Below are 26,826 nucleotides of genomic sequence, written 5' to 3'. Positions count from 1 at the left end.
TGTAACATATAGATTGTATTATATTTCTATAACAACTTATGGTGCACCAGTACTTGATCATAGGCATATAATTCATATGCATGTCTCAGGCCTCAGCAGCCCACAGGTAAAAGTGCTGTTTCATCAAGATTAATAGTGGGCTTTGGACAGTGCCTAGACCCCATCTGTTTGCCCAGGATGTCAGTTTCCATGCTTTTACATTTCTTCTAGTAGCTTCACATGCTAGGATAAGTTTTGTTCACCATCTCCTATCTGAACTTCTTCATCAAGAGTCCTCACTAGTACCGTCCTCCAGAAGCCCTTGGGAGACTGTTGTACTGTCCACACGTGTGCCACCTGGAGCCCTGAAAGACATGGCACAGTGATGTGGACAAGAATGTCTGTTCCCCAACCCCGAAACGCTCAGTCAGCCTTTGTTTCTTGGGTCCCTAAAGGGTGCCCCACCTGAGCCCGGAGTCTCACACTTGGTTTATCATCTCCTTAGACCTCTCACATAGGAGAATATCTTGCAGATACTGAACTGGAACTTTAAAAATTCCCCTCTTTAAGTCATATTACCATCAAGACTTGAACATTTTACCTTCATGTATAAACCGAGAGAGAGAGAGAACCCTGATGCTGCCCAGAACAGAATTTAGTCAACATTCATTTTGTGAGCTCTTTAGTGAGCCTGTGGCTTTGTAGGGAGGTCTCTAAATAATGCTTTTTAAAAAAATATGCTAAGAAGTGGACTTGGAGACTGGAACAGAAGTTCTCAAATTTTTGGTCTCGAGATGCTTTTTAACTCTTAAAAAATTATGGAAGACCTTAAAAAGCTTTTGATTTGTGTGGATTATTGATATTTACTTAATAGAACTTTAAACTGAGAAGTTATAAAATAATTAAATATACAGTCATATGTCACTTAATGATGGGGCTACATTCTGAGAAATGTGTCATTAGGTGATTTCATCATTGTGGGAACATCACAAGGGTACTTATTCAAACCTAGATGGCCTAGCCTATTACGTATCTAGGTTATATGGTCTAGCCATTGCTCCTCGGCTACAAACTTGTACAACATGTTACTCTACTGAGTACTGTAGGCAGTGGTAGCACAATGGTAATTAAATGTGTATCTAAACATAGAGCAGATACAGTAAAAATATGGTAGGAAAGATTTTTAAAAAGGGCCCATTTGTGTAGTACACTTGCCACGAATGGAGCTTGTGGGACTGGAAGTTGCTCTGGGAGTCAGTGGGTGAGTGGTGAGTGAATGTGAAGGCTTAGAACATTACTGTCCACTACTGTAGATGTTATAAACACTGTACACTTAGGCTACACTAAATTTATTTAAAAACTTTTCTTTCTTCAATAATAAAATAACCTTAGCTCACTGTAAATGTTTTACTTTGTACACTTTTAAATTATTTTAAAACCTTTTAACTTTTTTATAATAACACTTAGCTTAAAACACATTGTACAGATGTAAGAATATATTTTCTTTATAACCTTATTCTGTAAGCTTTTTTCTACTTTTACAATTGTTATTTTTCTTTGTAAACTTTTTTTTTGTTAAAAACAAAGACACAAACACACACATTAGCCCAGGCCTGCACAGGGTGAGGATCATGAATATCACCGTCTTCCACTTCCACATCTTGTCCCAATAGACGGTCTTCAGGGGCAATAATGTATGTGGAGCTGTCATCTCCCATAACAGAGCCTTCTTCGACCAAGCACGGTGGTTCACGCCTGTAATCCCAGCACTTTGGAAGGGCGAGGCGGGCATATCACGAGGTCAGGAGATCGAGACCATCCTGGCTAACATGGTGAAACCCCGTCTCTACTAAAAATACAAAAAATTAGCCGGGTGTGGTGGCGGGCGCCTGTAGTCCCAGCTGCTTGGGAGACTGAGGCAGGAGAATGGCATGAACCTGGGAGGCCAAGATTGTGCCACTGCACCCCAGCCTGGGAGACAGAGCAAGACTCAGTCTCAAAAAAAAAAAAAAAAAAAAGCCGCCTTCTGGAATACCTACTGAAGGACCTGCCTGAGGGGCTGTTTTACAGTTTTTTTTCTTCTTTTGTAAGTAGAAAGAGTACACTCTGAAATAATAACAAAAGTATAGCATAGTAAATACATAAACCAGTAACCTAGTCATTTGTGATCACTATTAGTATTCCATACTGTACATAATTGTATATGCCAGACTCTCATACAACTGGCAGTGCAGTAGGTTTTTTTGCTCCAGCATCACCATAAACACTTGAGTGATGCATTGTGCTGCAATGTGATGGTTATGATTTTACTCAGCAATAGGAAATTTTTCAGCTTTATTGTAATCTTATATGACTACTGTTGTATATACTGTCTGTCATTGACTAAAATGTTATGTGGTGCTTGAGTGTAAATTCACTGTAAAATATCAATGATATCAATAAAAATCAATAATAAACCCATTACATGTTACCATAAATAACATATTTTTCTTTTAAAAAACTATATTTTCTGAAACCAGAAAAAAATTAGATCGGCATTGCTTAACACTTTGCAAATGTCTGGCTTAATAGAAAGCACCTGGATTCTCATGTCTTCTGTGTTCAGTGTTTTAAAGTATCACACATCATGTAGCTTCTGGAAAATGGCACTGTATGAGTGTCAAAGAATGAGAGTGAAAAGGAAAGTAACATTTTAGTATATGAGAATGGTTTTGATCTTGAAGACTTCTTGAAAAAGGCTTACAGGCCCCATGTTGAGAACTTGTTGACTGTAGCTTGAGCAACTTACTCCATGGGGAAATCTCAGGCTACTATTTAGAGAAAACTGTCCTTGCCAGTCTTGGTGATTGTGGAAAGAATACACAGAGAGCAAGGTAGAAGAGGCAGTGGATGAATACATCCTAATCTCCTTCTGGACCAAATCCAGCCTTTGTGACTGGGGGAGTTACATTTATCCAGAGGAATTCCTGGATGATACCTTAGAGGTAAGGTACAGCATGCATGGATGAGGAATGTTTGAGTTTGGCTTTCTTGAGCTGTTCCTTGTACCCAAATGGAGTGGGCAGGACACTGAAGAGGGATGGATAATGAAGTTTGAATGGGAAACTCAGCAGAGGAAATCACAGTAGTGGAGATGGAGTGGCCCTGTGACTGAGGGCTATGGGGCAGACCTCTTGGGACTAGAACCAAGGGGGAACCACAGCCACTTCTCAGGGCTTCTTGGCAGATGTAAGAATATATTTTTACATTGCTGATGAGCTGGGGCCCAATTGGCAGGGACAACTCCAGTCTCTGACCAAATGGTGAGGGAACTGAGCATAGGTGCTAGTGGGGCCAGCTACCACGCATCTGAGATTTACTGCTGGAGGACAAGCGAAAAGACCTGGATGTGGATTTCTCCTTTCTCCCCGCATCAGGAGACCCCTTAGGCTCTACTTTTGCTTACCCTCAGTTGCCATATTGGAATAAAGCAGGGTGTGGTGGAACAAATCAGAATGGCTGGCTATTTATGTTAAAAAAGGCTAAGTTACCTTTAAAAAATTCAAGTTGATAGATTGACAGAAATTAATGGATTATTGCCGTGGTTTGAATGTGTCTCCTAAATTTGATGTGTTGGAAATACAATCTCCAAATTTATATGTTGATGGTATTTGGAGGTGAGGCTTTTGGGAGGTAATTATGATTAGGTAAGATGATCAGAGTGGGACCCCTATAATGGGGTTGGTAGCTTTATAAGAAGAGAGATCCAAATAGCACACTCTTACTCTCACCATGTGAAGCCCTTTGCCAAGTTATGATGCAGCAAGAAGGCCCTCACTAGATGCCAGCACCATACTCATGACTTACCAGTCCCTAAAACTGTAAGCTGATTGAAACTCTATTATTTGTAAATTACCCAGTCCGTGGTATTCTATTATAGCAACACAAATGTACCATGACAATTGCAGTACCTAATGTAGCCTTTTTCTCCTCCTGCTACCTAACATGTTGGAACCTTATGAGTGAGATCAGATAGTTATAGAAAATATAAAGATACTGTATTAGTCCATTTTCACATTGCTATAAAGAAATACCTGAGACTGGGTAATTTATAATGAAAAGGGGTTTAATTGACTCACACTTCAGCATGGCTGAAGAGGCCTCAGGAAACTTACAATTTTGGCAGAAGGCAAAGGAGAAACAAGCACCTTCTTCACAAGGTGGCAGGAAAAAAAGGGAGAGAGTGAAGAGGGAAGAGTCCCTTATAAAACCATCAGATCTCATGAGAAACCACTCACTCAATATCATGAGAGGAGCATGGGGGAAACTGCCCCCATGATCCAATCACCTCCCACCAGGTCCCTCCCTTCACATGTGAGAATGACAAGTTAGTTACTTCCACGATACAATGGGATACAGGCATTGGATAAATTCTCTAATTTCAAATGGGAGAAATTGACCAAAACAAAGGGGCTACAGGCCCTATGCAAATCTGAAATCCGGTGGGGCAGTCATTAAATCTAAAGCTCCAAAATAATCTCCTTTGGCTCTGTGTCTCACATCCAGGGCACACTAATGCAAGAGGTGGGTTCCCACAACCTTGGGCAGCTCTGCCCCTATGGCTTTGCAGGGTACAGCACCCCCCCCAGCTGCTTTCATGGGCTAGTGTTGAGTGACTGTGACTTTTCCAGGTGCACGTGCAGGCTGTTGGTGGATCTACCATACTGGGATCTGGAGGACAGTGGCCCTCTTCTCACAGCTCCACTACAGAGCTGTGTGGGGTCTGCAACCCTACATTTCCCTTCCATACTGACCTAGCAGAGGTTTTTTCCATGAGGGCTAAACCCCTGCAGCAGACTTCTGCCTGGACAGCTATGTGTTTCCATACATCCTCTGAAACCTAGGCCGAGGTTCCCAAAGCTCAACTCTTATCTTCTGTGCACCTACAGGCCCAACACCACATGGAAGCCCCCAAGACTTGGAGCTTGCAGCCTCTGAAGCAATGGCTTGAGGTGTATGTTGCTCCTTTTAGCCACAGCTGAAGCTGGAGCAGCTGGGATGCAAGGCACCATGTCCCAAGGGTGCACAGAGCATCAGGGCCCTGGGCCCAGCCCACAGAACAATTTTTCCCTCTTAGGCTTCTGGGCCTGTGATGGGAGGGGCTGCCACAAAGTTCTCTGACATGGCCTGGAGACAGTTTCCCCATTGTCTTGGTGATTAACATTCTATGTTACTTATGCAAATTTCTGCACCTGGCTTCAATTTCTCCCCAGAAAATGAGTTTTTCTTTTCTATCACGTGGTCCGGCTGCAAAATTTCCAAACTTTTATGCTCTTCACCTCTTGAATGCTTTGCTACTTAGAAACTTCTGCCAGATACCCTAAAGCAGCTTTCTGAAATTCAAAGTTCCACACTTCTCTAGGGCAGAGGCAAAATGCCACCAGATTCTTTGCTGAAGAATGGCAAGAGTCCCCTTTGCTCTAGTTCTCAAGAAGTTCCTCGTCTCCATCTGAGACCATCTCAACCTGGACATCATTGTCCACATCACTATCAGCATTTTGGTCAAAATCATTTAAAAAGTTTCTAGGAAGTTCCAAACTTTCCCACATTTTCCTGTCGTCTTCTGAGCCCTCCAAATTGTTCCAGCCTCTCCTCATTATCCAGTTCCAAAGTCACTTCCACATTTTCAGGTTATCTTTATAGCAGTGCCTCATTCTTCAAGATACCAATTTCTTGTATTAGTCTGTTTTCACACTGCCATAAAGAATATGTGAGAATGTATAATTTATAAAGAAAATAGGTTTAATAGACTCACAGTTCCACATGGTGAAGGAGGCCTCCGGAAAACTACAATAATGGTGAAAGGCAAAGGTAAACCAAGTACCTTCTTCACAAGGTGGCAGGAAAAAGAGAATGAGAGTGAACAGGGAAGAACCCGTCAGTGGGTTCTCGAATCTCATGAAATGTCACTGTTATGAGAACAGCGTGGGGGAAACTGCCCCATAGTTCAATCACCTCTCATCAGGTTCCTCCCTTGACACATGGGGATTACAACTGATATGAGATTTGGCTGGGGACACAGTCAAATCATATCAGATGCTTGATTTCTCTTTATGTTTGAGGGAATTGTACTTAAATTAGTAACTGCACGATAGCTCACAATAAGTTCAAGAAGCCTGAAAGAAAGCTATTGTGCCATTTCTTTATTACTTTACCTCTCCTCGTGTCTCAATTCTCAAAACTTCTCACTTCCTTCTAACCCCTAACAGTATCCTCATGCATACCACCTTTTGTATATGGAGCCAGCAAGCTTACTGGTCTGCTAATTCCCCATCAAGTTTTTCTGAGTCTGTAATAACTAAATCATTTTGCTGTATCTCCTTTTGTGTGTATATGTGTGTTCATGCTTGCTTATGCATATATAATTTTAGGAGTATGTTCTCAAAATCTTTGAAATTATCTACATTTTAAGACTCTAGGGTCAAAGAGTTTTCGTAGATGAAATAAGGAGTTTGAGTTTTTTCCTGTTATTCTTTCTTCACAAATTTTTGATTTACAGTACTGGGCCTAATCCATATTACTAATATGATGTACTGGATTTCTGCTGTGAGTCCTTTTAGACCTATTCTTCATTCTATTTCCTGATCCCTACTCTCTACAGCTGGTAGGAGTTACTTGGAATAGAACAGTAAGCTTCCTTGCTCTCTGGTTCCCTCACCCACTGATTTTCACCAATGGGGTAAACCAGCTAGGCATCAGAGGGAGGGTTAAAAGTGAGGTTAGCTCCCTGCTTGCAAAGTTGCCAAGAAGTGACTACATACTTTAAGGTTATGGCTCTACCAGGTGGCCCTGTCCTCGCAGCCTCCCTCGTCTCTTGTTTCCTTTGACTGCTCTACCTCCTTTAGGCCTGGGGACATTAATGGCCTTCTACTCTTACTAGCCCTAGATACTGCCCTCTCTCTGTGGCTTCCCTACATGTCATCCATAGCTTTGTAAATAGTTTATTGAATATTCCTCTCATTATGTAGTGAGCCACCTGTTCTCACCAGGAGCATGACTGATATACATGGGCATCTTTAGTTTATCAAACCCAGTTTTCTCAGCAGTAATATAAGTCCCTGTCATCTTATTTACAGTGCTGCATCTAGAACCCAGCATCTGAAATTACTTATAGGTTAACTGTACTATTCAATTCTTGAATATAGAGCTTGTATACTTGACTTTTTAAAACCAGAGAAGGGGGAAATCATCAGATCTTATTTCAGGGGCTTGTGTTTGCCCAATTTTTTCCCTTCCTCCCTTCCTTCCTCCTTTATTCCTTCCTCTCCTTTCTCCCTTCTTTTCTTTTTTTCTTCCTTCCTTCCTTCTCAAACATGTTTCTCAATCTGGGAAACTACATCCCAATAATCTTGTGTGGATTGGCAATAGTAAAAGAGATTTGAAATAGTTAATGTCATAGAATACTTTTTATTTTCTTTTGAACCAAGATAGAGCTTTTCAGATAGATCTTTCTTATCTTGGATGATAGCAATTCAGTGGCTACAATATTTCAAAGGTCAGGCCTAGTACATGATGGAAAGCTGATGAAAATAGCTCTTGAGTTAAATCTGGGTAAAACTAGTGGTGTAGAACAGTAATTGATAAGAATAGGGTTTTGGCTAGGAACATCTTAAACTTACAGTCAGTTAAAGATAGTGAAATCTGCCCAGGAGAATTGTGAGTCTGAACTGGCTCACAGAAGAGAAACCATCAAATCAAGTTCATCATCCCTTAAATAAAGAGCAAGCATTAGATCTCAGGCTAATATTATAACGGAGACTGTGTAAAAGCTATCTTGAATATTACATGAAGATGACTGTCAAGATAACTGTGGATTCAATAGCACATCAAGGATTTTCTTATTGACAGGAGAAAACACTGGGATGAAATCAGCAGCTGGTGTGATGATGTTTTACATGTTCTTGGGATGATTCTTCCAAATGTATTCTACTTTGCATTTTACTTCATAGAGGAATTCTTGTTTCTCTTAAGGAGCACAGTAAAAATGAATAAAATAAAGAATCTTAATTTATACCCTCTCAGTGTAGAAACATTGGATATTTAAAATATAGGTCTCATCTATGGAAACTATTTCACTTCAAATAATTTAGAGAGTCGCCAAATTCTTTGAGGGTTGCCTTACTGCTGTTATTGGAAAGTGTACCTTGGATTCATTTAACATCTCCAATATCGGTTAAATGCATTTGCTTTCATAAAATTTTGTTCTGGGCTTGCCACCGAATTTGAGAGAAGTCTCCAAATTATTGAATCAGAGACTTCCCCTTCCCTCAGACTCCCCTCATTTTACAATGATAAAAATTCTACTAATTGTTCAAACCAAACACAAATGACAACTTCTCAAGAAGTCTTACCAGATCCCCCAGGTCCTAACTAATTACCCCTTTCCATTTTTTTTTTTAGCATAAGGTCTCATATATACCTTTACTGAACCCTTATTTCCTTCTATTTTGTAGTATAGAAATATTAAAGAGCTTCTGCATAGCAAAAGAAGCTATCAGTGGAGTAAACAGACAACCTACAGAATGGGAGAAAACTTTTGCAAACTGTGCATCTGACAAAGATCTAATATCTAGCATCTCTAAGGAACTTAAACAAATTTACAAGAAAAAAAACAAACCCATTAAAACATGGGCAAAGGACACGAACAGACATTTTTCAAAAGACCTACATGTAGCCAACAATCATATGAAGAAAAACTCAATGTCACACTGATCGATAGAGAAATGCAAATCAAAACCAAAGTGAGACACCATCTCACACCAATCAGAATGACTATTATTAAAAAGTCAAAAAATAACAGATGCTGGTGAGGCTGTGGAGAAAAAAGGAACACTTTTACACAGTTGGTAGGAATGTATATTAGTTCAATTATTGTGGAAGATAGTGTGGTGATTCCTCAAATGTAAGCTTCTTTAATGTAAGTTACTTATTTACTTTTCAAAAAATCTAGCAATAGCTTTCTGGTGCTTAATCAGACTTGCTGAATAAATACATTCAATTTAGTAGACAACTCTTTTAAAAAACATACTCTTAAGTACTGTGCTCAATGATAAGGAAATGTTCTAAGCTAGTTACAGATAGACTTTAAGTGCTTAGCAAGACATAAATAGAATACACAAAAAGAAGGATGCTTTTCCCCAATCTGACTTTAAAAGAAAAAGCACTTTGGAGTATATACATAAAGGAATTTCCCTTTTTAATTGGAAAAAACCCAATGAAGTTATGAGGAATTTTGAAATTGATAGACTGTTCATGTAAAGGAAGATTCATTTGAATTACCTTTGTTTTCAACAGGTTGAAGGAACTTGAAATTTGTTAATGATAATACAGGTGAGAACATTCTAACTAGCAACAGTTTCCTTGTCTGAAACCACTCTTTGGCGCACGGTTTTCATGCACAGCATGCAAATGCGTGTCATGTTCATAAATCCAATCACAAATGATGGTTTTACGACCAAACTGTATTTCTTCCAAACAAAGTGGCAGTAATATTTTTAAAAATCTGCAAGCCCTTTGAGAGTCTTCAAAAAGAATTTCATCATCTTTTCTCATTGAAGTGAAGATATTTATAACTGAGAGGATGCTGTATTGCCACTATGGGGAAGAATTGCATTCCTCACCTAAAATATAGCCACCAATAGTGTACATGTTTTGCATTTAGCATTCAAAATATATGGGGAACAAGATCTAAGTAGATGCAGTAGGATCTAGAAATTAGCCTAAGTCAGCTCTGGAGACCAGATTTAGGGAGGACTGTAAATCATACCCTTGGAATGCAACATTACTATTCAGAATACTCTAAAATGTACTATGGTTCAGAAACCTATTACTTAGCCTACAAGTTGTTTGTTCTCTAGGTTGTGTCAGACCCTCTGCGATTTCATAAAGGTATGCTATTCAGGTTTGAAGGCCATTTTAGGATTTTTCTGTAAACACTAGGTTTCATAGATACAAAGTTCCCTGAGGGTCTATGGGTCTACAACTGTGTTTTCGTGACGATGAAACATAAAGACTGAGGGATATTCTTTTCCAAGATGCTTTCCTCCCACTAATTCCTGGTAGGGGATAAGCTTTTAAAAGGTTTTCTTTTTCTTTTTTGTCCTATGAAAAGCCATATTGTACATTCCCAGCATAACTTCTAGGGACATTTACACCATAGTTTTGAAGAGCTCATAGTGATTTCAACACTTCAGCAAAGGGCACAGTGAAACAATATTTTGGAAGACATCTTCATCAATTTATTGACCAGTGTAACCTCTGTCTTCAACAGAGGCCTACGATTTAGATGAGCTCTGTTGAAAATGCAGCAGTACGGTGTAGCCTCCTCTCTGGGCCTGCTAGAACTGTCAAAAAATAATCAAGATGATGGGAGAGTGAACTCTGATAATGGCCCTGAAATTTCCTTTAAGATGACGCTTCCTCACATAGACTCTGTGCTCAGAATCCTGAATTCCGTAAGTGGTGCACAGGTGTAATATTCACTCACATGGCAGATGTGAGTGTCTGAATCTACCTACTCATCTTCTGGAGCAGTGTTCTGTGTTAATGGCCACACTGGCAAAAGTGTTCTGGCATTAATTTGTTCAAGAGATGTTTTCTGAGCATCAGTTGTGGAGCAGGCATGCTCTCATGCCGTGGCTGCATAGTGACCAAGTCCAAGTCTCCGTCCTCCTGGGGTGTGTGTACTTCTAGTGGAAGAGCAAAGCAATACACAGAGAAAGAAACAAATTCTGGAGAGTGGTAAGTGCTATGAAGAAAAATAAATAGGTCGAGGTTTTGTGTTCAGGAGGTCGTGGGAGTTGCCTCAGACTGTACATAACATCTCTACTGTGGTCATATATTTTATTTGAAACTACTCTTTAATTTGGGGCATGCAGGGAATACTGTCTCAATGCCGAAGGGGTCTACTTGGCCTGTGATACATGTCCGCTTTGGTTTCTGTATAAACTCTGCATAGATTCCACAGCAGTATTCAGGATGGCAGTGATGCGGCAGGTAGCAGAGCTCTGCAGTCCAAACATCAGTATCCTGCTTAGACTGTTGATTACATTTGTGAAATGTAAATCTCTGAGCAGTGACTCCTGGGATTGACTAGAAATACACTTTCAAGATCCTTAGTAAGAAATGTGCCTTTTAAGGATTCTTGAAAAGATCAGGGGAGAATCCCTTCTCTTTTTCAATTAATTGATTCTTTTATAAGGCAGTGAGTCAAAATGTTCAGAATTTTAGGTGGCAGAAATTATCCAAAGGGATTTTCAAAAATATCCCTTTTGTTTACTATACAAAGTAATGTTAAGTAGGAATTAAATAAAACTCACACTGTTTTCTCCGCTCTCTGCTGCTAAGGTGTCTTTCTCTTCCCACACCCATCTCTCCATCTCTCCATTTTAGGGCATTGAAGTGGCATAACTTGATGACGGTTTGTGGAGGGGCAGTCATCTGCAGCTTGCATGGAAGACAACCATGACATCCAGTTACAATTAAAAGACAGTGTCCTGATTATTCAATAGAAATATTGTTGTCATATATCCAGACAGAAAACAAGACAGAGGAACTCTGTGGAACATCTCATGCTTCCTTTTCTTTCCTTTGCTGCAACTTATTATATAGTTTCTTTTAAGATGAAATGAATCAAGGCCCTGTTGTACCAAGCTTAACTATCATTATTGGTGGTAATTCACCAAGCTCATCTTATTCCACATGCAAACACACAAGACTTTTGGCCTGTACGGCAGGGCTTTTCAGTGGTTTTAAGATTGAAACTCAGTGAGGGAGTTTCTTACAGCCCTCTTTGGGCTTCACAGAGCTTCAGGGACAAAGTTGGCTGTTACTCTGAATCTTTATTCTTGTTTGTGAGTAGAACATGTCAAAGAATATCAGCATTTGAATCCCCAAAAGTAAACTCACTGACATCAGCTTTTGATTGTATGCCCCCAAGTTTTAGAGTGGAGACTAGAGTCAAGTGCTTACTGCTCTTGGTACTAGAGTCATATACAGTCTTGACTGTTGACATGCATATTATTTCCTCTTGTATTGATTTATTTGTCTTCATTGGGGAAAATTATTCTGCTAATTCCACTTTTACTCCATTTGCATCCTTGTAGGATCAGAGTAAAGTGAGAAGAAAACAAAAATTAAACCAATGGGACCTCCCTGTACAAAACACTGACTAGCATATTGCCGTGAGATTTAGGTCTCATTTTCTTTAAAGGTGTCCATTGTTTTGTTCTTGTACTTCCACAGTTCAAATCATATTTCATTAAAAAACTATCCAGATTACAACTGAGATACTTGAGCATTATGATAATTTTTTTAAATCCAGGGAAATTTCCTAAGGAATAAATTGGGAAATAAAACAGACTCTTACAAAACAATTATGCAGTATTGTTATTTTTTTTCTTTTTGTTTCACCAGAAGAGGAATGCTAAAAGAAGCTTAATATTTTGATGGGGTCAATCTCAAAATGCTTTCTAAAGATGTGGGGTGGCCGGATGTGGTGGTTAACGCCTGCAATCCCAGCACTTTGGGAGGCTGAGGTGGGCAGATCACGAGGTCAAGAGATCGAGACCATCCTGGCCAACATGGTGAAACCCAGTCTCTACTAAAAATACAAAAATTAGCTGGGCATGGTGGTGCACACCTGTTGTCCCAGCTACTCAGGAGGTTGAGGCAGGAGGTTGCAATGAACCAGGATCGTGCCGCCGCACTCTAGCCTGGTGACAGAGCAAGACTCCATCTCAAAAAAAAAAAAAAAAAAAAAAAAAAAAAAAAAAAAAAAAAAAAAAAAAAGATGTAGGCTAACAATACAGGTTATATAGTTTGGAACTCCATTTATCAACTATGAAGTTTTAATATTTTCACCTTTTGTAGAAACATTAACACTCCATGACACACAGTAGAGAGAAGCGGTAAACCTATCCATACTGAGAACTAGGAAGGAGGATTTTTTAAAAATCTTTCATCCAAGTAAATTGGTATAACATGAAATTGGTATGAGATATCTTGTACTTTTTTCTGAAGAATTATTTCATATTAGAAAAAAGAATACTTGTCACATTAATTCCAATCACGTTCCAAGATTATCAGGCACAGTGAGATTTTTCATGTGGGCCAAACAATTTGTTCCTATCTATACTGTTAAGAGAAGAACTGCTCTGCAAGGCTTCAGTATTTGAATCTGGATTTTAGAAACTTATCCTATTAACTTCTATAGATAGAAGTACCTTTTTTGCTTTTTTTTTCTTAGACAAATTTTTGTTTATATAACTGGCCTTGGATATCTTGGCTCCCTGTTTAAAATGAAATTTAAAAAAAGAAAGCAGTGTAATTTTTATGTGACTATATTAGGCTTTAATTCAACTCAACTCTGCTTTATTTTAAACAATAGAACTATGAAAGTTAGTCAATACATATGATTGCATTATCCTGAGGGAGTTTCAGTAATGTAATAAAATTGAAATGAGTTTTATCTGAAAAAAGAAACATGAGAATTTATAAATTATAAAGCCTAACAGAAAATTCAAAAACAATTAGTGTTGTATAGTTTTCCAACAGGTGGATAGTATAAATGAAGCATATATATATATTTTTTAATGAACTATACACATGGAAAAATATGTACACAGGTATTCCACTTGAAGTAGCAGGGGTTCCAAACAAAGATTCACTCTGAGAAAAAAAGTGTGCAGTTTTGAATTGAATGGTCTAAAGAATTCAGACTGAGAACCAACAGCATGTTGAATCAGGATTATGGCCCAGATAGGGGCTGGGGATATAGGAACTAGAGCCAGAGACCTACGTATAAGATGTCGGTGTCAGTGGGGAGGCAAAGTTATAAACCAGCAATTCATGCAGAAATTCAATGAAAAAAAAATGTCAGCCATGAGATCTCAAGTGGGTCAGGTATCATGAATAAGGGATCATGGATCAAGGGTCCAATGCAGGAGGTGTACTGTCAACAGAAAAGTTGTAAGAATTACAAACAAAAAACACCACCAAAACCCCTCCTGTATACCCTATATCCAAGTTCACCATTTTAAAACATTTTGCCACATTTGTTTTATTGTTTCTCTGTGTGTGTATATATATATAATTTTTATATATACACATATATATTGCATATAGTTTATGTATATATGTATATAGTATATGTATATGTATATATTGTATATAGTTTAGAAATACATACACACCCCACATACACATACATGTATATATGTACTCACATATGTACGTGTATATGAATATGTGTATGCATGTGTATGTATATATGTATGTGGGGTGGTTGGGATGTATGTGTATGTGCATGTGTTTCTAAACTACTTGAAAATAACTTAGAGACATCATACTAGCTTCCCCCTAATTATTTCCTAAGAGTAAGAACAAGAACATTCACTTATGTAGCCATAGCACTGTTATTAAGATCAGAAAATTAACACTGATTATAATACTGTTTTCAACTATACCTACTTTATTCAATTTTCACCAATTACCATTCTTCAGGGTATGTTTTTCCTGTGCTCTAGGATTCAATTCAAGGTTATGCATTGCATTTTGCTTTCATCTCTCTCTGTTCTTCCTCTCTTTTTTTCTGGCAATTTTATTTTAATTAGGGGGAATAACTTTTTAATTGGGGGGTAACTTGTAATTTTGATATAATTTGCAACTTCTAGAAAAACACAAAAATATGAAGGACTTCTATATCCTTTACTCAGATTTACCAATTGTTTATATATTTATATATACACATATGTGTATGTGTGTGTATATGCATATGTGTATACATATGTAAATATGCAGGATGGTGAGGTCAGATGAAATAAGCTAGAACTATGTAAGGCAAAAATCAGAGGCACTTCATGATCTCTGAATGAATTAACATTTATTAAACTATGTTTTATATATGGTTTTCAGTACTCTGTGTCTACTTTCATGAAATTCTGTGAATCAAGAAAGCAACTTTATAATGTTGATGGGAACCCAGAGCTCAGGCTCTATGGAGAAGCCACAGGGCAGTCTTATGATTCAGGCTCTGTCAACCCAAGGTTCTAAATTACAGGCTGCAGCAAAGGTAACACGAAGAACATTAGAATGCTGGCACAAAGAAGTCTTTTTAAACTTTTCTTTTGGTATATTAAAACTTCTCCAGAGTTAATAAATAAATTCATGAAGTCAGAGAGGACACAGAGTCTCCACGTAAAGTAGTTGGGCAAAGATTGAATACTTTTGGGTCTAGTCATAGCCTCAATTAAACTCCAGGAGCCTTAGTTGAAGCAGCCTTCTTGAAGGTCATTTTCTATTGCTGACAATAGATAGGAGTCTGTTGGAATACTGAAGATTCAGCAGATACTGTATTTGGTATGTGCTAATTTACTGAAGCTATATGATCTGATCTCATCAAGAAACTTTTGGATTTGTCACTGGGCTGATTCAGATAAGCTAAATTCCCTTCAGCAAGACAAAAGAGGAAGTCATTTATGTAAGCAGAGATTCATTTTAGACTGACTCAGTTTTCTGAGATGGAGGCTGAGGACTTGAAAGACGCAGTTCCCACTGAATTCCACAAGCTGAAGCAGACACGAGTGAAAAAGTGACTGGCACATAGTAGGAGCTGAAGTTATTCTTGTTAAAATTATACTCTGATGTTGCATCACCTTTAAGTCTACTTCCGATTTTTTAAAGAGGCTAATCATGTAAGGATGTGGTGGGATATTAATTGTTTCACTCACTGACTGCTTACCTGTTTTACATTTTCACAGTTGGTGAGGTTGAAGAGAAGTGAAAGGAAATGAGGCCCTAGCCTGCCAATTTTCTATTTATTACCAACCTGGATTTGTGACTTAGTGGGACTTGAGTATTAAACAGCTGTTTGACAATGTCTTGGGTTTAGAGGTGCATTGATTTTTGCAATCCCTGCTCTACCAATACCTTGAATAACAGATAATATGTTTTGTTTGTGGAACTCTGTCACCTTAATTCTCTTGAAGTGTTTTGTAATCTGAGCCATTTTTGCTTGCTGGCATGTATTTTTTCCCAAGAATTTCTGTTTTTTAACCCCACTTTTTTTAGGCTCTTGTTATTTATCTTGTAGTTTTCATAATGAGGCCATCTATTAAGATTTAAATCAACCATTTCGTGAAAGAAAAAAAAAAAACATGCAAGAAGAAAATATATGTCTACAGAGCCAGGATTGAATCTTCTACCTCTGATATCCCTAAAGCACTTGTAAGTTCTTAGTCCATACTTGTTTATGAATACAAATATAAATCAAGGGCCACCCATAGGCCACGGAAATTACCCATCCCTAGGGTAGTCTTGAGTTTTCTCACGATTGACTTGCTCTATTATTTCACATAGAAAACATCTTTAATGTGGAAGAGGAAACTTTGGTCCTATGGAACTGTGCTATCTTTTCATCTAGAGCACTTCTAATACTCAGAGCCAAAAAAAGATTTATATCTAATTCTGGATGACAAAGGCAAGATTACAGTTACCCAGGGGAAATTAGGCTTAAATCTTCCACTGTTTTTTTTCATAAATAGTGAATATGGTCACTAACACTTAGATTTTTAAAATGTCAGATGCTATTTCAATGTAAAGGAACATTGGAATGTACCTGTACCTCATGTAAGGAATCCTATAAAGATTTTCTAAGTATCCTAAATGCCCCTGCCTAAAAGTTTTACATTTTTAGATTTGATCTTGGCCATCAAAGGTTTAGCACTAAGCAGAATGCATGACAGTGACAAGACCATAGAATATAAAAATATTTCTCAAGTTTAAGCACCCACATTTTATAATTTTAATCAAGGAAATGATAGCATATTTGAACAATCTTTGATCCATAAAGAGTCATTGTGCAGATGGAATCTTTAAGAAAAGAATCCCCATAATAACTCCATCTGGTGCCAGGGAATATAATACAGTTTCAAGCAGCTATCATGAGGATTCTTGGGAAATCTTTAAAGAATTTCTGATCTCATGACAAATGTGTAATCACTATCTGTCACCATTTTAGATGTGGGATAGCAAATGGGAGCCAGAAGTATGAAAGGAAAAGGCCAGAATATGTGTATGAAGCTGTTTGGAAATTGTATGAAAGAACTTATCACCTTGGAAAGAATAGTCATTTCAGAAACTAGAAAGTCATGGTTAGCAATAAAGCAGCTGGATCAATAATGCAACTGCACAGCAACATCACCACCACCACCATCACCACCAAGGAAGATCATAGTCGCCCCAGGGACAAGATCAGGTGTTGAACCTGTGTGTTAGATTGTTGATAGAGCACTCTTGATTAAGGTGGAAGGAGCATGGGACTGTGGCTCCCCTGCCTGAATGAATTGTCCCATTCTAAGAAGTATTTTGCTTACACAGGTGGCATTAAAAAATAAAGAAGTAGATACATAGAAAGACAGATGGACAGATAGATAGATAGATAGACAGAGAGAGAGAGAGAGAGAGAGAGAGAGAGCAGGCAGCAGGCATATGTTGGCCACTAATTTTTCTAGGTCAGATTTACCACCTGGCCTCTGTGCAATAAAAATTTGATACGTAGGACAGTGGTTGAGCTTTTTTCCTTGGCTTGGTATCAAAAAAGACTGTTTAAGTAGTTCTTAGAGGTGAATAAATAGTTCCTGTCAAGCGGGTACTTGATTTAGGAAAAAACCCATATTTTTCACTCTTACCTCCATAGATAGAAGTATCATTGAGAAAAGAACATTTGGGAATTCTGGGATTATACTAGCTTGCTTTCTCAATTATCTTCATTCAGCAGGCAATTCTAATTTTATGTTCTTTTGGAAGGCCTGATTTAAGAATCCAGTTTCCTTTAAAAAAAAAAAAACAGTAAACAATTTTAAGATATCTCATGAGAGTTAAACTTTTTATCAATAATGAAAAAATATATGTACAGATACAGAGAGATGGAGAGAGAAATGGAAGAAAGACTTTACCAAAATTTATTATCAAATTATGCCTAGTTAATTTACCTATGAAAATACGAGCAGACACATTGTTGGAGAAGTAGAGAAGTTCCTCTGTGAGAGACTTCCTGTATATTCTTGTATGTCATGGTCAGAATGCATTTTAAATAATGGTTGAAGTAAAAACACATTTTAAGTAAAAACAGAACTTATAATTTAAGTTTCTTCTAAAAGTTCTAGACAAAAAATGTATACATTAGAAAGAGAAGCAAAGTTATCTATATGTACTATAAGAATAAAAGTGTGACATAAATCAAAGACTTTCTTGCGTATATGGAAGGATAAACATGTTTAATGTTGTCATGAAGTATATGCAGGCTTCCTAAACAATGATATTTACAGGCACATTTTTAAATAAAAAATATTTCCTTCTTACCAATAAAAACACTCATTAACACTTTACAGTAAAATTATCTTTGCCAGACTCTCTTCTTGCTGTGTAGTTTAAAATCCAAGACAGAATTGATGTAAACATTCTCACCACAGAACCTACAAGTTTGGTGATACAATAATGGAAATAGTAAAACAATGTTTGAGGTGAGATACAGCAGGATTCTGACGGAAAGATTTCCTGTTGATACAGGGTAATAATGTAAAGAAGGATTGTTTATCTCATTTTCAATGAAGGAAGACTTTCATGGAGGAGGCCAAAATCAGCAACATCTTCTGTCAAGAAGTGATGAATGCTTTCCAACATAAGAGAGATTTTGCAACAGAATTTTTCTTGTGTTTGTCTGTTTAATATGGAGATTTATGACTCATTATAATGATTTAAAAATTGATATTTTCATTCTGTCACCTGATACTTTTAGAAAATAAGAATGTGGCCTCTGTCTGACCCCAACCATATCCCTTTAGTTTAATGTTTGTCCCAAAGTTGTGCCTAAGTTGTGTTCACCATCCATTTTCAATGTTCAGTCGAGTGCAATAATAGCAAAAACAGCAACATCAGACATGATGTGACTAGCACTTGAATTATAAAACATTTCCCCTTATAGTATTTCATGTCTTCACAAAACTCTGTGAAGTTGTTACAGCTGGTATTAGTACTTTTTTTTTTCCAAATATAGAATCTAGATTGAGCAAAAAGGTCAATTGACTTTAGCTAAGGTCATAAGATTGATCAATTAGAAAATGGGAGCTGAAGTTCCTGGTTGATTCTCCGATGAAGAAGGGGATCAGAGGCATGGTCTTGGAGTGGGTTGGACCTGGAGTGAGCTCTCAGCTTTCCCCTGCCTCATGTTCTAGAATCATTGAATAATATGACTGCTGAGTTCCTGGTGACTCAGGACATGTCATTGAGAGTATTCACCATAATGGAGACCTTGTCAAGAAATATGTTATTGTGTTGTGTACCTGAATTATGCAGATTAGTTACAGAGGTTAATTTAGAGAGTGTTCTAATGTACAATTTGTATTTGTTGATTTGTATAAATATATCACATTTATATACTTTTTTTTGGCCCTGTAAATTAATCTTTGTATAGATATCCTTGAGTTTCAGGAATATGTAGACTCACCTCAAGGTATTCTAGATTCATAAGCTAACCAGATCTTAGATCCAGCCTCAACAGAAGTGAAGATTATACTCTCTTAAGTGGAGAGTTGAAGGTGTTTACTGGGACATGAGTAAATGAAAATTTCACTAGTAAAATGAAACAGGGGGCAATGAAACTCTAAACTTCAACCGGGTAGATGGCTAATAGGGTTCATTTGTATTTAGAAGGTTCTTCCTTACCCTAAAAAAAATTTTAAAAACCCCTAATACCTTGAATATTTACTCTTTTACCCTTTCAGTGTGTCCATGTTTTGTATATTTGATATACACGGATATATATTTACATATGCAATCCTTTCCATATTACTATTTTATGATTTTTCCCATTTTCCAGTGCTTCCCTTTAATAATATTTGTTTCTTTTTAAATTAAAAATATTATACAAGCTAAGCTCTCCCCTTCCAACTCTTTGATATATGAGAGTTGAGATATCTTTGAATAATTAGCGTACCCATCTCCTCAACATGAGCTGTCATTGAGGATGTCCTAGTTTTATATTAACTCTAAATTTTATATTAACTCTAATTTTAGTTTATCACTTTCCCCTCCAACAAATTATTAAAACATATAAATATTTTACATAATTTTAAGTGACCCTCCAGTTTAGTTTATAACAGTAATATAATGGAATGTTCCCTCATTCATAACTGTAGAAATTGTTTCATGTTTTTCCATTTAGAAGTAGTTTCTAGTACTATAAACTGTAATGTAAGCACTGTTATCTGCATTCACTTTAAGAAGAATTACTTGGTAAGTACAAAGTAATTAAGCAATAAGACATGACAGGCATTGCATTTTGGGGAAATTATTATACATCTCAGATGTCTTGAGAGGTTTGGGCCAAAGGCTGAATGGCTTCAACCACCCAAGAAGAATAATAAACCCTCAAGAAATGTACCACCTGTCATATCTTATTGCTATTATGGAATGGAAATCATGAAACCAAAACAGGGGAAAAAGGTTAAATCTGTGCCCTTGCTGAGGATTACTTACATGACTATGACATCACTGACAGTTCTATGTGTGTCCAGAGAATTCTAAAGCCATTGCATAATTATTGCGCAAACAGCACAACTCATTTGAAACTGCTGCTTCAGCATTCCACGATGCCATCTCTGTCATATACCAGTCCCCCGATGTCCTCTTTTTGCAGAAATCATATTAGTGCTCTTAATCCCAAGCTTTCCGCTTTCACTGATCATACAGCTTCAGGGGCAGGGGTGGGTAAGCAAGAGGAGATCGAGATTGTTATGTAAAAATAATCTTGCCCCCTAGAGGATTGGAGGCATTTGGTTCCTTGTATGCCTTGTAACACCCCAAGGTCATTATCTCATGATAATCACATCTCCTGGAGTTGCCTTATTGCTTAAGTGTAACACTAAATTTTAATTACAATGAAATAGAGTCCTTCTGGTAGTTTACACAACATCTTGTGTTCTCATTGCCAGATGGAAATACTGCAGAGCTTTTACTATAATCACATGTGGTGGTCCTGGACTCCATTACAATAAACACGTATTGAGGAAAGCACTTTGTTTTGTGGAACTAATCCACTTTCTTTTGGAGTATTTCAAGTCAACAGATTATTAGAAGATTTCTGCTTTCTTTAAAAATATTGAAGCACTGTCATACTTTTTCTTTCTGATTTGACTGTAATGGACAAATGTCATTAAAAAAATCAAAAAGTGGAGTGCTGCTTAATAGACAAGGGAGATTATTTTACATGCAAGGCTTGATTTTTATGGTTTCTCCTCAGTTATTTGTTTTATTTTGAAACTCGGTGTGCCTGAATGCACATTTTTCTTTTTAAGAATCTTGTATTTTCTTCTGAATTTACCACATTTTCTCAAGTGATTACTATACATTTAGTTCCAGCATTTGGGCAGTTTCTTGGGCTGCCCTATCATTCTGATTCCTTCATAACCACTAATTTGCTTGTCAGATAAGTGCACAGTCCTAAGAAAGACTTTGAACCAGGCCTGAGAACTATGAGGTAGCTAGAGAGGTGGTACATACTATCATCTTTAAAGAATGATTATAATAAGAAAAAAGAAAACTCCAAACACAAAGTGTGACTACGATGATCTTTAGAATGCTTCGATATTCTTATTTCTGACAAAAATTCTAGGTTAAGCAGTAGGCTTGCCATAAAGATGCAAATTCAATGTAAGTCTCCCTCCCTCCCCTCCTCCCCTCCCCTCCCTCCCCTCCCTCCCCTCCCCTCCCTCCCCTCCTCCCCTCCTTCCTCCCCTCCCCCTCCCCTCCTTCCTCCCCTCCCCCTCCCCTCCCCTCCTTCCTCCCCTCCCCCTCCCCTCCCCTCCTTCCTCCCCTCCCCCTCCCCTCCCCTCCTTCCTCCCCTCCCCCTCCCCTCCCCTCCTTCCTCCCCTCCCCCTCCCCTCCCCTCCCTCCTCCCCTCCCCTCCCTCCTCCCCTCCCCTCCCCTCCCTCCTCCCCTCCCCCTCCCCACCCCTCCCCACCCCTTCTCCCCACCCCTCCCCTCCCCTTCTCCCCTCCCTCCTCCTCTCTCTCCTCACCTCCTCCCTTCCTCCCCCTCTCCCCTCCCCTCTCCCCCTCTTCCCTCCTTCCCTCTCCCCCTCCCCCTCTCCCCTCCTTCCCTCTCCCCTCCTTCCCTCTCCCCCTCCCTCCCCTCCTCCCTCCCCTCCTCTCCTCCTCCCTTACTCCCTTTCTCTCTTCCTCCCTTTCTCCCTTCATTTCCATATTGCTATTCTAAGCTGCTCCTTTGCTAAAATTCCAGGGCTTCTCCTTCATGGATACTGGAGAGCAGAAAATTGGTTTCTACCTTGCCACTCCTGTCACTCCAGCCCCTTCTCTTCTTACAAAACACTGGGCCTGTCTTCCCTAGGGCCCTGCCTGGAATGCTCTTTTCCCAGATGCCCAGCAAATCCCTCACCTCCTTCAAGCTTCTGCTTACAAGTCACCTGCTCAAGAAGGTGTGCACTGATCATGCTGTTTAAAATTGTAACCTGCTTCCTGTCTCATGTCTGGATCTCCCTTATCTTGTTCTACTTTGTCTTTTTCTATGACATTTATCATCTAATCTACTATATAACTCAGTTATTTACCAGGCTAATATTTATTGATCTCCGTATGATAGAATTCAAGCTCTCTGAGAGCAGGGATCCTTTGTGGTTTTGTTTACTGATAAATCTCAAGTGTCTAGGGCAGTGCTTGACACACAGTAGCCGATAAATTACTTTTGAATGAATGAATGGATAATGAAAGTAGATGTGGAATACCCCAGAGTTTTTGGCAGTCCCTAGGACTTCACAGAAGGACCAGGGCTGGACTTTTTACTGCTAACACTTTTCTTAATGTACAGAAAAACCTAAGTATGATCCAGCTCCTTACTTCAAAATACAAAATGCTCTGGCAAGCAGAATCAGAGAGTTTGGATCCTGCATTGGCAAAGCTATTTTAGGAAGGAATTCAATCATTATTCCCTTAATATTTGTTTGCCACAAAATACTTTAATATATCCAATGTCATATCTGTAATTTTTACATTTAAGTGTTTATATTATTCCATTCACTTTCCTAAATGCTGGTTATTTTAGCAGATCCTCTTGCACAGTAAAAACATACTACCACAATTCTATCAATTTATGTTTTAATTTGTGATATTATTACAGGCATTTTTGTAAATTTATAACAATTCAATTGCATGCTACTCCACAACTGAATGATATTATTGTATTAAATTGTCCACTTTAGATGTTGAAGACAGGTATAGTCACCCAAATATTTATTAAGTTGCCAGTCTGGAAAATAGTATCTTTTCTCCAAAGGTTAAAAATTATTTTACTCTTACATTGCAGTGTGGATAAAATATTAAAATAAGTAATTATTTCTGAAAGCAATGATTTTAAAAATTAATACTTTAAAACAGATTAAAGAGACTGTACACAATATATTGTGTTAGCATCCACTTTTCTCCTCTTGAAGGTGAAATTTTAATAGTTTTATTATTGCTGCGATCTTAATAAAACTTAACAAAACTTCTCAAAATGCTTAGGTCTATGCATTTTTATTTTACAGTATATATAAATATGATTGAAAGCTGCATTTTTATATATTAGCATTCTATGCCCATTAGGTTTTGTTTTGTTTCGTTTTCCATAATTCAACAATATTTGCCACAAGGATAGTTTATAAAGCTTCCAATATATGGGTCTGTTTTTAACTTTGCTTAGGCCATTCAATGTTTATGTATATTTAAAATCCTTTTTCACCTTTGATTCTTTTTCCTCCTTCTCTATTGTTTCAGTGCTTTGCTTTGAGATTGGATTTAATCTTTCCACATCTTATCAAAGGCTACTTAAAATTCTTAATGACTATAGGACAAAATCCAGACTCTTTCCAGGCCTATAATGCTTGATCTATTCTGGCTGATTCTCCCATTTCATTTTGTGGACTATGTCTTGGTCATTAAAACCTCAGTTACACTGGCTTCTAAACTTCTAGAACCTTCCAAGCATTTGCTGTTTCCTCAGCATGAAACAGCTTGCTCCTGGTTTTCAGATAAACAGCTAGCCTCTTCTCCTGCATCTTAGCTTGAATATCTTCTCAGAGACACCTGTCCTAACCAGTATGTTTCATTATAACACCTGGTTTATTTTATTCATTGCTTATTCCAGTCTGTAATTATTTTATATTTTTTTTTGTTCATTGTTATTCTCTCCCATCATAACGTAACCTACTTGAAGGTAGGGCCCTTATCTGTCTTGCTGACCACTGTTTCTCCAGCAGCTTGTACATATCAGGAATTCAATGTTTATTGAATGGATGAATGGATGAATGAATGAATAACCAAATTAAAAGTTGGGGTAGATATATACATAAAAATATATATCCCAACTTTTTTATTATATAAATATATACCTACTGTTGTGAAATTTCCTGATATCTCACTTAATAGTAACTTTATTTTTCTCCAGGATCATTTGTTGGATTGAAAACTAGAGAAGGACAGAAAGCTTTGTAATCAATGTCTTTTGAAATTAGGGTTTAAGATTTACAAGGATTTTTTTTTCATTAGTACTCTGTAATCCCCTCCTGGAAATCACATTTTTCCTGTATTTCCTCATCCCACACAGTAGGGTTAAAATTTGTGCTTTTATATACTCAATATTAATTTCACTGATAATCGTATTTCTATATGCTTTGGTTTATATAAGGCCAATGGAAGATTTTAAGGGGTGTTTAAGAAATTGTCTCCCAGCCATTCCTTTATTCACTACACAGCAGGCACTATGCAAAGAGATTCTCAGATGTTTAGTTACGCTGAGAAATTATTTTAATTCTTGCCCTGCTTGAAAGTTCTTAATATTTTCTTTAAAGTTATTTATACCATGAGAACCCCAATTATCATGCTGTCTGATACCATAAAATTTGATTTTTATTTTTTCTAATTGGCCATATGAAATAATACATGGCATATAGGATGCCTCAAATTTATTGTTACTTCCTTGGTAGTTCCATACCAACTAGACTTAGTATGACCAAGTAAAAATATAAAGAAAACATTCAACATCATTTTGTAATTGTGTGGAAACAGGAAGCCAAACTATTATCTATAGTACAGGGCAATCCCATTGTGGAAATTTCACCCTGACTGTACCCTCTTATCTTGTTCTGCTCTTACACACAGGTCATATTATGCACTGCTTTGTGCTAGTTTGACAAGAACTAATGTGGATGCTTAAATATTTTAAAGGCTGAACGCTTCTGAATGATAAAATACGGAGCTGATCAACCCTTCCTGTTGCGTTTGTGGTTAATGATAAAGTAATTTAATACTTTTCTCTTTTTTAGTCTATTAGTAGTTTCAACAACAAACATTAAAGTTCCTTTAAGGAAAAATCTTCAAATAAGTCCATGCAATGACACTTTTTAACTACAGTTGTTTTTTATTCAGCCATAAAATCTATCTTTCATAAAGAAACCCACTTACATGTCTTACTTCAGTGAAGGTTATTTGTAGACTGAAGGTCTTTTCTTGTCAAGATATGATGAATACCATGTGTGAAGACAGAAGAGCATCAGACCTGTATTAGCTGGAAAACCCACTGATCTGTGAATAACCTAAAAAAGAAAACCTGAAGATTAGCAACGTCGCTTTTAAGAATGATCCATCAAATTCAACAAGCAGATTCACAGAGATGAATCATCTGGTTTCTTTTATACCTACTATACAGTAAAGGTTATTTCCTTTCCCTACAAATAGAAGTTTGAAAATAAAGGGAGGCTTTTGAACATCCCTTAGTATAAGTCAATAGTCCTAAAGTGTTTCTGATATTTCAGATGTAAATCTTTACTAATGACAATTACAATGGTGTTGCCTATTCATTCAGTATTGGATTCAATATTTCAGGGAATCACTCTGTGTTCTTCTCTCAGTGTGTGTTGAAGGGAGAAAAAATTCTCAGTATATTGCCTCAAAATTTTTTACAATAACCTTTAATTTTGTGGCAAGTTAAAATATCTGTTGAAATTATTTTTAGGAGTTGTCTACATAACTTACATAGTCAGTTACCATGCAGATAAATACAAATAATTAGGTAAGTTTCTATCCTGAATGCCAAGTCAATTGATTAAAAGCATAGACTATTTAGGGTAAATAAAAATAATTATATAGAGGTATAATCTTCTTAACAACAGTAAGTGCTTTGTTCCTATTTTTAAATTTTAAAATAGATCCAAAAGTATATGTTTAAAATATACATTTCATATTATAATTTTTCTCAGTTCTAATGTATTGTGTTTGTAGTGGTTTCATTCATTTCTTTTCACATTGAATGGATTGAATAACTTAAAAACAGAAAGCACTAAAGAGGAATCACCTTAAGGATTTTTCAAATTTCTTTTATATCAGTGTTTTTATTAAACATGTCCTAATATGATTGAAGTGAAATCTATTTTATTTTTTATTGATGTATACCAATATGAGACAACAAAATAAATAATTACACTCTAATACAGCTACAAAAACTGAATTTTTGTGCCTTAATTCCTAAGGAAGACTTCTGGCAGTATACATACTTTAGTAAACCAAATTAGCCATTGAGTGATTTTTGTTGTTGTTGTTAAGATAGCAGAAATTTAGATTTCACAGATTTTTTTTTTTTAAGATAGGTTTAACACAAAGGATAAATGCTCGAGGGGATGGATATCCCATTTTACATGATGTGATTATTATGCATTACATGTCTGTATCTCATGTACCCTATGTATAGCTATGCACCCACACA

General features: G+C 37.3%; 1 long non-coding RNA gene across 1 annotated transcript; it reads right to left on the bottom strand.

The window, feature by feature from the left end:
* Window positions 1-25,668, bottom strand: LOC103214572 (uncharacterized). Its single transcript, XR_489603.3, has 4 exons — window positions 25,530-25,668; window positions 17,706-17,846; window positions 11,337-11,463; window positions 1-344 (listed from the first exon to the last, which is right to left on the bottom strand). It is a non-coding gene; the product is annotated as an uncharacterized lncRNA (long non-coding RNA).
* Window positions 25,669-26,826: the final 1,158 nt, after the last annotated feature.

This window comes from Chlorocebus sabaeus, chromosome 3 (genome assembly GCF_047675955.1).
Source record: "Chlorocebus sabaeus isolate Y175 chromosome 3, mChlSab1.0.hap1, whole genome shotgun sequence".
NCBI lineage: Eukaryota > Metazoa > Chordata > Mammalia > Primates > Cercopithecidae > Chlorocebus > Chlorocebus sabaeus.
The sequence above is the reverse complement of the archived record's forward strand: the minus strand, read 5'-3'. Positions and strand labels throughout refer to the sequence as shown.